The 13,535-nt window shown below is 28.4% G+C and overlaps 1 protein-coding gene across 1 annotated transcript in view; it reads right to left on the minus strand.

Moving 5' to 3' along the window:
* Positions 1-1,111, minus strand: part of LOC127285567 (uncharacterized) — a 46,371-nt gene extending 45,260 nt beyond the window's left edge. Inside the window, exon 1 of the mRNA XM_051311665.1 lies at positions 1,053-1,111. The gene's annotated coding sequence lies outside the window, so the exon portion shown is untranslated. The remainder of the gene's footprint in view (positions 1-1,052) is intronic.
* Positions 1,112-13,535: the final 12,424 nt, after the last annotated feature.

Here is a 13,535-nt window from a genome sequence, read left to right on the forward strand (position 1 = left end):
AATTAATTTTGTTATATGTAACATTTGTTAAAAATAACATTTCTCGAATTTGTATTTGTACAAAATATACTTTTCTTACTTTTTAATATTTGTAACAAATAACAATATCTTCATTCTCTATTACAATATAACAATATTCATTTTTGTACAATATAACATTTCCACATTCTAATTTGTGTGAAAATGATACCTTCTCAACATCTCTTTCTATTCTCATAAAAAAAGAGAGAAATGTAATATTTTTTGTCAACTTCAAGTCCTAGAATTAACTCTTTTAATTGACAAACAAAATTTATTAATTTCGAAACGAAGCAAAATACCCTCACCAAATTTTCATAGCAGGTAAATTATATCAATATTAAAGTATGTGAGAAGCACTAAATTTTTTTTTAAATTAATAATAACTTCAAAGGAAATAAAATTTACACGATAATATTATGACAAATAGACTTAGAAATTTATCTACTTTCATATAATATTAAAACTACATTTAAAAAAAAGCCAGCAACCACTCTCAGATGATTTTCAGTGGTTAGACCCAATAATGATGAGATTGAAATATGAATATAAAGTATAAAGTAATTTAAAGGTTATGTCTTTTGAGAAATATAAATGGTAAAACTTACTTATTTGTTAAAAATAATGAAAATAAAAGTATTAGATTTTTTTTATTATTTATTACACCAGTTTTAGGCATTAACTATTTTGAAAAATTTAATTTGCAAATTTCATTAATTACGTCCAATCACATTTTAAAATTGAATTTACAAATTGCGAGAATTAAAAATTTAAGAAGAAACATTAAAGTATGAAATACTTTAAATGCAAATTATTATTATTTTAATTAATATTATTTTATTAATAATCGACATACTATTGATAATTTTTATAATATGTCAAAATTAATAACCTAACCTATAAAAAGTTTTGTTTTTATGCTGCTATATTTAAACTGTTTAGAATTAAATTTGGGTGTTATTCCCCAAAAAAGTAAGATAAGGTAGAAAATAGTCATGGAGATGATTAAAAATATATATTTGTTATATACTTACCAAATAATATAAAAATCTTAATCAATTAATACCGGCAAAACATGTGGTCTGACGTAAATCACAATACACGCACACACTCACAGATTTCGACTTCTCGCGCGCATTCTATCGATGAATGGAAAGGGAAGGCAGGCGTGGCCAAAACGCAGGTTGCAAGAATTTATACACCAAAAAGGAAGAAGTTCTTGCTATTTTAGGTAGACTATATGTCGTACTTCGCGGGCATCAACTTTATGCTTTTAAAGTACGTCACTATTACTATAAGAGTATAACCATTATACTTATTTAGTATAGACTTGCTTTAAACTAAAAAAGCATTATTTCATACTTTAATAGGTAAACGAAATTATATACTATTAAAGGATAAAGCAGTTTGGTGCTAAAATAGTTAGTTTGTTTTTTCCGTGTACATGAGAATTTTCAGTAGGGTGGAGATTTTTCGTGATCAATTTAGGATAATTATAATATAATTAAAAGGTTCACAAATAGGTCAGTCGATTTGTTTTTCAATATTTTCTAAGTTGGTTATGATTATTTTTAAGTTACACAAAGATTTTTAAGTAAGTAATGCAAAAATTAAAAATATTAATAACTCTGAATAGAATAACAGGAAAATGTTTGCTAATAGGTCAAAAGATGCGTATCAGAAAACTCTACAAATCTAGGGATAAACATGCATTGGTGTCAATACATTTTTTTAAAGTTATGATCAAAAACGTTTTTTTCTATTTTTTAAAAATTCATTAACTTTGGATAGAATATCAGTAGTTTGTTCGCTAATAGCTTAAAAAATGCGTCTTAAAAAATTCAACAAAATTAAAGAAAAATATTCGTAGATGTCCTAACATTTTTTTAAAGTTATGGGCAAAAAACGATTATAAAAAAATTTTAAAATGCAAAAAAATAGTAGTTAATCTTTATTAATATTGCTTAAACTGCTCTCATTATTTGTCTGCCAGTGAGACCAACAAATTAAAAAAAAATTTATCCATTTAGCTCTTATAGTATTCGAGATACTTAAGAAAATATAGTGTATATATATATATATATATATATATATATATATATATATATATATATATATATATATACACACACACACGGAACGACATTTTTTAAAAATGTCATTTTTGGATTCCTGAGGTCGAAAAACAAAAAGATACATCAAAACATGAAGTTAGAAAAATTTCGGTATATTACAATGCTTCCTTCATGAGGAAGCAATTTTACATTTTCAAAAAACCAGTTTCTCTCTTATATTTCGAAAGCGGAAAAAGATGGAAAGTTTTTTATTAAGAAAAAAAGTTGAGCAATCAAATTTTATACATATAAGAATATGTTCGAAAAATATTAAAATTTGAAATATGAATTTTGAGTGTCCATAGGACTTTGTTTTCCGGCCGAAAAAATTTACGTGCCCTTCTAGAATCCAGTGGTCATTTTGAATTTTTGAAAACGCAATTCACATTCGTAATCAGCGACTCTAAAAACCTCTGAAAACGATTTTCAAGTAAATTGGATGGATTTTTAAAATTTTTATTTGTCATATTGGATCCGCCATTTTGAATTCTAAAAAACTAACACCGGATTCGTGTTCTGCGACCCTAAAAACTCTCGAGTAACAAGATTTTATCGGATTCAGTCATTGAATCGTCGAAAAAATATTAAATAATTATTTTTTAAACAATAATGTTTATAAAGATCGAAGCAACGTATTTTAGAGACTTATTTAGGTCCTTTTCTTTACATAGCAATAGTCATAATAGTGGTTTAGAACTTTTTTTTATTCTTAATTCAGCATTTGTTCTTTTCGAGAGATTCACCCATGTAAAATAAGTTTAGCACTTAAAATGCTACCAAAATGCAGTGAACGATGAGCACGAGATCTCTCTATTTTTTCGGTTTCTTGTCAATATACTTTTATTAATTGCCATAAGCATTTTCGAATACATAACGTCTTCAAGGCAATAGTTAAAACACTACTTTTATGTATCGAAAACTGTATACGCGTCTTTCTCGAATATTTTGTCGCGCGTCGTGCAATGCATCTTAGACAATTTTTAACCGATTTTCATAAAACTTACCAGAAATCTTCTTTCACTTACTGGCTATTCCATGACGAGCTGCTTTTTTTAAAAAAAATTTTAACAATTATTTTTATAGACTGTTCATAAAAAATTGATTTTTTTCAAAATGATCCCAATTTTCAAAAAAAAAATTTGTTTAATTTTCTCTTCTTCATATTCGGTAAATTTTTCCTAAAATCTACACACGAAAATACGCATTTGAATCAAATATGAACTGTCATAGTCAAATAGTGTGTACGCTATCCAAGTTTCACGGAATATTGTTTGAATTTTACGGTGATATAAACCGGGAATATTCCTGTGACATTCAGGCGATATCATAATGTCCGCTTCACGGGGGCATTCCACGGTGATATTCCGGTGATATTAGCGTGACATTCTTATGATACTAATAGAATATTCTAGTAACATTCTTGTGATATTGAGGGTATATCCCTACGATATTGAGAGAATACTCCTGTAATATTGATGAGGTAATTTATAAAAATCCAAAAAAATTTATCATTTTTTTTATTTAATTATTCAAAACAAACTAATTTTATAAATTACCCTATCAATATCACAGGAATTTTCCTCAATTTCAGAGAAATTTTCCTAAAAGTTCATCGGAATATTCTATGATGATATTCAGGGGATTTACCATGCTGTTTGGGTGTAAATAAAATATCATATACACACATAGGCAACCATCCTCTCGTAATTTAACATTTTTGGATTCCTGAGTGCTTAATGCGTAATTTGTAATGGAAAACTAAGATATTTAACCTTCCGTTCTCTGCACTTCTAACTAACTATTTTACTTTGCAGATATAATTTTTAATATTATATTATATTATATTATTATATAATATATATATATATATATTTTAATTCCTTTCAACCTAAACACAGCGTATCTTTTTTTAACGCAAATTCAACGCATCGTTATTTGCACTATATCTATAGACTATGTGCACAAGGTTGTATTTATATTGTTAACATACTTTTTTCGTGGAAGTCTTAGATGAATGCAAATACGTGACTATAAAACAAGACTAGAAAATGTCCATAAGAAGATAAGCAGTAGAGAAAATAATAGGATAAAAATATAGATATATACAAAAAGTAAGAGAATTATAAGTAAGATAATATTTTCTGAAAGATACAACATAAATAGAACATTATATAAATAATCTAATGCTACTTAAAAGATCGGCAATTGTTCTTTGCATTCGATAAAGGGCTATTTGCTAAACTAAAATCCAAGTTTTTTATTTACAGAAATGATAAGTTGTCTAAGAATGATCTCGTATTGTAAGATAAAATTCCCACTCAGTAGCTGCGTGCAATAACTTTCTGGACATTCGAACAATCTCTCTATTTGTAGTCAGGTAACAATGGGCGGGCCATTTTTTCTCACTGCTATCCTACTGCCATCGGAGCGTGCGTCTGTTTGTCAAGCAAGTTATTGCATCCAGCAATTCTGTTACACAGCGGTTCCACATGTATGCGAAATCGTAGAGTCGTTGCGAGCGTTGTAACCCCTCCATCCCATATATTCTATACACTTACCTTCTGACGTCACGGAGGGAAATACATAGAGTAGATGGGATGGAGGGGTTACAACGCTCGCTCGCAAGAACTTTGCTATGTCGCCTGTATGTGGAGACGCTGTAATCTTGATCCCACACGGCACCTGAACTCTGTGAGAAGCATATAAGCATGAACTTGTGATTTTTATCTTAAAAAATTCAAGCCATGAAAATTATACCAAAATTTTTTTTAATAATTTATTAATAAAAAAATTATTTTTTAAATTCAAATTTAATTTCATTAAAAAATCTAAATAATATTATAAGATTTATATACTTCACGAGACGTTTTTTAATGTATAAAAAAATTCAAACTTTTCATGTCCACTTTTAACGACATGCATTTTTTAAGAAAACATTACACGTTAATGATTATACGTATTTTTTATTCTATAGAAAGTCACCCTTGAAATAAGACTAAAAACATTTAAAAGCTTTTATTATAGAATGATTATGTACAACGAGGCGACGCGGCACATCGAACTCCGCGCTGGGGAGAGTTGTGCCGCTCAGATTTTTTAGTTGTTTAATTTAAAGCAAATGATTTTACGCGTAAGAAATTAAATAATTATTGCCAATATATGATTTACTATTATTTATTAATCATTTATTGTAAACTTTTTAAGGTTTTTTGAACAATCTTAACAATGAAGATTAATAAATAATTTTTAAGACCTGAGTACTTATTCGGAATGCGATTTATTGAAATCACAATTGACACACATATAACTCACCCTTTTTTACCCTTTTTTACACTTTTTAAATGTGCCTAGTTTTTTCAAACGATGCATTGAATCAACTTTTCTCTTGTAATGGGTTGGAATAACTATTTCGAACAAACGAGGCAATAGTAGATTATGATCATGTACACGGAGAGAAAAATCTGCCTTTTATAGTATGAAATAGATTGCTGCTATTTTTCTTTAAACTTTTCATACTAATAGAGCAAAGATTTGAGAATTTTTAGCATGAAACTTGTCTATGCTAATAAAGTTTGTCATATAGCCTCTTATTACATACTTATTATACTTTTAATCCAACGGCGCCATGCGAAGATCGCACATAACATCATCCTACTATGTTTGCATAAGTTCTATGCTTTTTCGGGGATAGACTCTTGCAACTGGCGATTAGGCCACGCCCACCTTTACTTAATTGGAACTGCCCTAATCGCCAGTTGCAAGAGTCTATCCCCGAAAAAGCATAGAACTTATGCAAAAATAGTAGGATGATGTTATGTGCGATCTTCGCATGGCGCCGTTGGATTAAAAGTATAATAAGTATGTAATAAGAGGCTATATGACAAACTTTATTAGCATAGACAAGTTTCATGCTAAAAAGACATACGATTGTACTATAATTACTCAAATTTCATGCCTATATAGCATAGAAAATTTCTGTGCATTAAATGTAAACCTTTCTATACTATAAAAGGCAGATTTTTCTCTCCGTGTAGCTATTGACAGCGGCACAACTAGCCCCAAGCGAAAGGCACAATTAACCTCGTTGCGTCGACGCTCACTTTTTATCATATATTAAAAAAATAAATAATTAAAAATATTAAGATCAATTCACCTTTGATTCTTCGATAAATTTGGACCATTTAAAAAAATACGCATCGATGTCTTTAAAAATGCCAAAAATATACCAAAAAGTATAAACATAAAAACTTATACGTAAGTGACGCCAAAGCACCAAATTACTAACAGCTGATTAAATCAAAATCAAAATAGTTGCCAAAGATGCGTATTATTAAATCAATACTTCTCTCACTTTCACTTTTCAATTTTTTTTTGTTCTTGAGATATTCCTATCGGCATAACTTACCTTCGGCACTTTCAGCCCCGGTCTCCCCTACACGGAGAACAATCAGTTTGTTATAATATGGATACCGAATTTTTAGCCCTGGTAGCTAATATTTAGCTGCCATATGTAAAAATGTTGGCTCTAATTATTAGCTGTATTAGCTAACAATAATTGCTATCCATATAGTAGCAATTGGGATTAGCTAAAGTATAACTAAATTTTAGTTAATATATTTAATTATTTTTCTCCATGTACTTGTAAATAATTTTGCATTACAAAATATTAGGGATTGTGGAAACTGTAGACCATACACCATGCACCTTTTTTGACAGCTGCTTGCAGGGACTACAAAAAATGAGACAGAGTTTAACTAAAATTAAAAAACAACCGCAATTTCGCTAGTATATTATATCACTTCGTGCTGTCGTAAAAAAAATTTTCTAGAAATGACGATGATCTTTCCTCAAAAATAGGAATTTTAGAGGTTTCCCTCATAACAAAAGGATATCCCTAGGATATCCATATCAATGGTCGATATCCTAGAATGGTCTCCAGGATATCTTGGGATATCCAAACCGCCGGTCTGTGGGACATCAACAGGACATCCATAGGATATCCACAGGATATCCCTAAGACATCCACAAAATATCTATTGGATATTATATCGCAGGATATCCATGGGATATACATGGGATATCCTCAGGATGTCCGTGGGATATTCTTAGGATATTCACGGGATATTTAATATCTCAACATATATTTTTAAAGGTTAAAATTGTTAAGCTAATATAATAAATAATAATATAATAAAACCAAAAATCTTATGAGCTTCTAATTTATTTTAAATGAAGGTTTGAAACGCATTTTTCAAAGTTTTTAAATAAATTCATGCACTTAATGTATTATTAATATTAATAGTTATTCGTTATTTGCGGGGAAGAATTTATATTGTTTAAAGCCAATTTATTTTCTGACAATATTAAGCATATATGAATAAAGGAATGAATCACGAATGAGAAAAAAATTAGTTAATAATTTTTCAAATTAAACAACTTTCTCGAAAAACAAGTTGCATTTTATTTTATTTATTATATAAAATTTAATTCACAGAATATTCTCACTCGTAGTCTCATAATGACTTTAAAAACAATATCCTGAGAATATCTTCTTGACATCCAGAAGATATACTGAGAATATCCTGAAAATATATGTGGGATATCCTGACGATATATATGGGATATCCTGATCATATCTGTGGGATATCCTGACGATATCTATGGGATATCTGGAGGCCATTTATGAAAGTCTATAGAGATATCCAGTAGATATCCTATCCCTCCTGGGATATCCTTTGGATATCCCATGGATATCTGAGGATATCCAAACCGACGATTTTTTTGGATATCCTTAAGAGATCCTTTTGATATCCATAGGACATCCCTAGGATATCTGCGGGCTATTATCAATATATCCCAAGATATCTTGTGTTATTAGGGTTCAAATTTGGTTTTCTGACCAAAAAAATATAAATTTTGGTTCGAATTAAAATTTCAAGTATACTCAAAATTTCTTCGTTCACGCACAAGCTATATTGTATGTATAAAAAACCCCTGAAAATTTCAGCCCGATCGATTTAGCGTTTTTGAAAAACTCGTAACGGTAGTTCTCAAAAATTTGACACAAGGGTTTCCAAATATATTCACAATATTTTTTTTGCAATTTTTTCAAAATATTTTTTTCTGTGTAAATTTAATTTTGTTTGGTAAAGAAACCTATTTCTTGCATTAAAACGAATCGATTATTTCTGGCATGAAAACGAATCGATTGATGTATATAACGTTTACATTTTACCAATATTTATAAAATTGATCGCTATTTTAGTTGTAGATAATCCTTCTTATAATCTTGAATATGTATACACTGAGAGAAACGATTAGTTGCGATTACCATTTCGTTAGTAAGAGTATTTTTGCTAATTTATATTAGTTACTGTTACCAATTAGTTAGTCAGCCAAACCATTTAGTTAATAAGGTAACTAATTAAATAGTTATTCCAACAAATTAATTACTTAAACAAACTAATAAAATAGTCATGCCAACCAATAAAAATAGTAACCATAACTAATAAATTAGCAGCAGTATAGTTTACTAACTAAAAATGATCACCACAAAAATAATAACCCCAACCAATCTTTTCTCTCAGTGTATGTGTATCATGATGAGGAAGCTAAATGGTCATGAAATGAACACTTAGCTTGAGAAGTAGCGGATTAAAACAGCCTTAACTTTGGTTCTAGTGCTCCGATTTTTATGAAATTTCGGGAAAACATTATCGAGGGTATGTACTTTTGATATATATGCAATAAAAAAATCGATTTTTTAACCACATAAAGGTGTGTAACCCCTTAAACATTAAAACAGATACTTATTTAAAAACCAATCTTATTTAAATATTGATAAAATTAATTCATTAAAGTTCATTATAATTTGACTTGATTAGTACCTTGATAAAATTGTTTTTAAAAAAAAAATTTTATCTGTGCAACCAAATAAATATTTAGTACCAAAAAACTCTCTAAAGTATAAATTGGTTTTAAAAATAATTTCATAAGTTATGATTTTTATTGGATAATCATGCACCCCGAAATTTCTTTAACTTGGAAGAATTTTTTGTTTGTTTTAAAGATTATATACTGAAATTTAATTGCAAATTTTATTAAAAATACAAGCAAAGAGTAATTGAGTATTACTCATATAGAAAAGAAACTTTCGTATTGCAATAAGTATTAAAATAATTTCTTTACATCAAATTATTATAATTATTAAACAATTGCAATCAAATAAAAAGGTTTTTTTAATAAGTTGTATGCCCATATCGGTGGGTGTGGCTTTGATGTTATCTTAAAGGACCCAAAGTAGATAAATCTAACCACTCAAGCTCTTCCTCCAGCATAAATGTAGACCAACCAAAACCGTTCCCCCTCCATAAAAAATGGAAATAATTTTCTCTTCACGAAAAAGTTGTACTGTAATCGAATTGAAGGTGAGAAAAGAATCTTCGAGGCACAGTTTTGATAATCCGCTTTACGAGAAATCATTCAGAGGAAAGAAGAAGTTTTTTTGTAGTTAAACAAATAATTACGTTACGTTTTATGCCTTGTCATCTAATTTATTGTTTAAAAACTATTAAAACAGTGATTACATCAAAAGAACTGTATTCTATAGAAATTCATCACTCTGAAAGTAAGTGAAATTAAATACATTTTTAAAAAGAAATTTATAAAAGAACAAAGATTCTTCCTTTTTTTACTCTTTTTGCTCTACTATTTCTTCTCGAGATGTCGATTGAGGAGCTGGATCGAAGAACCGACGTTACGCTCGGACTGGACGCGCTAATACCAGTCGGGTAGCAGTGAGCGCCTCTGGGACACACACTGCTACCCGACTGGTATTAGCGCGTCCAGTCCGAGCGTAACGTCGGTTCTTCAATCCAGCTCCTCAATTACGATGTTTAGCAAAAACATGGGCGAACCACAGGAAAATTTTCGGTGATTGCATTCGAGACATATTTTACAATAAATGCAGAAACGCATGATAATCCCCGCCTTACCATTACATATAAAAGTCATTTAATCAAATTTACAAATTGCAAATAACAGAGAACATGAAAATAGTTTCATAATATGAATTTACAATAATTGTTAATACTCAAAATTAGTAATTAACTGAATATATCTGTAGAACTATTTCTTTAATCTATTTTATATTGATTAAAATTTTTGGGGCGGTTGAAGTTGCCCACAATTGAACTGCACACACAGTAAACTGCATACAATAAAAATGCATATAAGTTATTTAAAAAAAATTTTTTTGAATTAAAATTATAAACTAAATACAATTAAAATGCGCACCGTTAAACTGCTTAAAAAACTGCACACGAATTAAAATATTAATATTTTATTTAAAAAATTATTACCGATTACACTGCATACCGTAAAACTGCATACAGCAAAAGATCCCACAAATTAAATTAATTCAATTTTATTCAAAATTATATAATATATTATTATATAATTATATTAATATTTTGATACTTGTTCATTTTCTTGTATGCAGTTTAACAGTGTGAATTTTAACCGCATACTGTTTTTAATTCAAGTATACAAATATTATACATTAATAAATTTGTAAGCATTTTTGCTTTATGCAGTTTAACGGTGTGCAGTTCAGTCGTAAATAATTTTTTAATTCAAAAATATTAATTTAATTCTTATACATTTTTCCCGTATGCAGTTTAACGGTGCGCATTTTCATTGTATTTAGTTTATAAATTTAATTCAAATAAATTTTTTTTAAATAACTCGTATGCAGTTAAAATATCAAATTATGGAAACTTATTTTTATGAAAATTGTTAGGGGAAATAGGGGAAATGGTCATATGTAGCCGAAAATGGAACCAATATTAGAATTTTGCAGGTGGTAAAAACATTGTACGATTATACCTCGATTTTTCTTTGTTCCATGAAAAAAAACTGTTTTTAGTGATTTTTTTCTAACTTATCTATTATGTTCAATACGTGTTTGTTTTATAAATAACAGCATTTTATATAACATTTTTGTTTTTAGGGTTCCGTACTCGGTTCAGAACCCTATTAATATCGGTTTTTTTAAATCGTGTAGCCCCTCCCTCCTTACTGTCACACGAATTTATCTGGAAGGCTGAAATTTGGTAGGAGAGAGTGGGGCAAAACCGGGTTTTTTAAAATTTTATGTCAAAAGAAAATCTATTTTTTATCGAAAGTAAATCACTTACAAAACTTTTTGTGTCGATATATTCGTTTCGGCAAGTATATCATCTTTTTCAGCATTTATTTACGAGTAATTTTCATTAAAAGTAATTCTTAAATAAATTATTAACAATAAGCTGAGAATTTTACATTTTGTTAAAAAATGAAGACTGGGGCAAAACCGGGTATCAAACGGTGGGGCAAAATCGGATATATTTAAAAACATTACACTATGCCTATTTAAATTTTAACTCAAAAGAATCTACATGTATGTTTCAAGATTGATGTTTAACTTTCGATATATTAATTTTTTATCATACCGATGAATAAACGATAAAAAATTAATAAAAATATTAAAAATGTTGCTTAAAAAAATTTGACTGATGTTATTCATTATATTATTAATATGGTATATTTTGATTGAATTTATTGAATATTAATTATTTTCTATTAAGGGATATATAATTGAATAAAAAGTTAAATAATATTACATGATTTATAGATTTTCTTGAAAAACCTGGTTTAAATTGATCAAAAAATTTTTTTAACACCATGAACCTTACTTTTTCATTTTCTAATGTTCAAAGAAGAATTTTCAACGAGACTTGAACTAATTTGTTTGACAGATTCCTTGTAAACCGAGAATTACAAAAAGGTACACGGTTTTGACCCACTCTCCCCTACACATATGCATTTTCACGTGTACATTACAAAAAAAAATATAGCGAGCATGATTGAAGTAAATTATCAAATGACTATGTACCCCCCTAGCGACCACATCTTTTGACATAATGCGCTCAAATTTGGTACACTTATGTATTTTTAAGTGAAAATTACAGAAAAAAATATAGCGAACTTGATTCGGATCAATTTACTTAGCGTTGTCAAGGGAAAATATAAAATTAAAAAAAAAATAGTTTAATCTCCCCAGCGCATACAATATTCAACACAGGCAGTTCATATATAGTATACGAATTTTTTTTACGTTAAAAAAACAAGGAAAAAAAGCGGTTACGATTGGAGTTGATGATTAACTTTTTATCAAATTTTTCAAGAAAAAATTTATTTTTTCACCAAAAAGGAAGAAAATTTTTTTTAAAGGGATTCAAATTTATATATTTTGACGTATTTTTACGTGAACATTACAAAAAAAATATAGCGAGCATGATTGGAGTTGATTATCATAGCGTTGTCAAGAAAAATGATAATTTTAGGGAAAAATGTATTTTTCCACCAAAAACGAAAAAAATTTTACCTAAAGTGATTCAAATTTATACATTTTTACGTGTAGATTACAAAAAAAATGTAGCGAGAAAGATTGGAGTTGATTTTCCTGGTGCTTTCAAGAAAAAACTGATTATTTTAGAAAAAATCAGAAATTTTCTCCTAATAACGAAGAAAATTTTATCTAAAGTGCTTCAAATTTATTCATTTTCACGTATTTTTATGTAGATTATAGAAATAATTTTATAAAAAGATGATAAGAAGTGGAAAAAGTGGACTTTTTCCTCAAGTTCATTTCTTCAGTCGTTATAAATCTAAAATAGAAAATCGGACAACTGAAAAGAAGGGTTTCGTACTCGAAGCGAACTTATTTAATAGAAAAACTAAACTTTAGTACTAACTTTAGTGTCCCGGTCAAGGATGTACATATTAAAGGGATATATTCTTCATAAAAAAATAAAACGAAAAGTCCTTTACAGTTTTTCAAAAATTTTTATAGTTTTTGCGTAAATTGCAAATGAAAATTTAAAAATTACGCGTTGGGATTAGCCGTGCGAGCTCAGTGGGCCGGTAGTAGGGGCGACTTGAACAGAACATTTCCAAAATTTGCAGGCGTGGGCGTTTACCATCAGCGCTGTGATGCACTGAAAAAAAAATTTATTTGGATCAAATAAAAAGTATTTGATCTAAATACATCATTTACTTGTCTATTATCCAATAAATATGTATTTGAACCAAATACACATTTACTAAACATAAGTATTTTATTTTATCGTATCAAATAAATATTTATTTGAATCAATTATGAAAATTATTTCATTCAACACTGCATGTTTTTTGATTCAAATAAATATTTATTTGCATCAATAAAATACTTTTCTTGAAACAACTAAAAATTTTATTGAATCAAATATTTGATTATTTATCATAAGTAATTGTTTTAATTGAAACTAAAACCTCTTTAATTGCGGCAATTATTATATTTTATTTGATCCAAATACATAATTT

The sequence above is a fragment of the Leptopilina boulardi genome, unplaced genomic scaffold (assembly GCF_019393585.1).
Source record: "Leptopilina boulardi isolate dan_hultmark-lab unplaced genomic scaffold, ZJU_Lbou_2.1 LbouV2_335, whole genome shotgun sequence".
Lineage (NCBI taxonomy): Eukaryota > Metazoa > Arthropoda > Insecta > Hymenoptera > Figitidae > Leptopilina > Leptopilina boulardi.